Source organism: Poecilia latipinna, unplaced genomic scaffold (genome assembly GCF_001443285.1).
Source record: "Poecilia latipinna isolate Pla-1442-1.1 unplaced genomic scaffold, P_latipinna-1.0 Scaffold689, whole genome shotgun sequence".
NCBI lineage: Eukaryota > Metazoa > Chordata > Actinopteri > Cyprinodontiformes > Poeciliidae > Poecilia > Poecilia latipinna.
The window spans coordinates 286713-287188 of NW_015113305.1; positions in this window are offsets into that span (position 1 = coordinate 286713).

The window sequence follows — 476 nt, forward strand, 5'->3', positions numbered from 1 at the left end:
AATTTTTTTTTGCTGCTTCAATTGTTCTCAGTCTGTTTTCATTAGCTGTAATCACTTGAGAAAGAAATGGTCTTTGCATTTAAAGTATTGGATTTTGAGAGAATCACGATTCACTTCTGAAAAACCCATAATTTAGAAATGTGTGTGTGTGTGTGTGTGTGTGTGTGTGTGAGCGCGTGTGTGTGTGAGCGCGTGCTTTGCATACATGTGTCTGTAGCCATGTGTTTGTGTGTGTGTGTCGAGCTCTGTCTGTTATGGAGCGTAATCTCAGGTTTAAGGAGAGGTATGCAGATACAAAGAAAGCACACCTGTGTAACACACACTTACACACAGTTCCATACACACATGTATCAACAACCATATCCACTAACACATGCAAAAAAAAAAAAAAAAAAAAAAAAAAAAAAAAAAAAAAAAAAACAGGGGGATGAGGGGCAAAACCCTTTTCTTCCCCCCCTTAGGGGGGTTTTAAATTT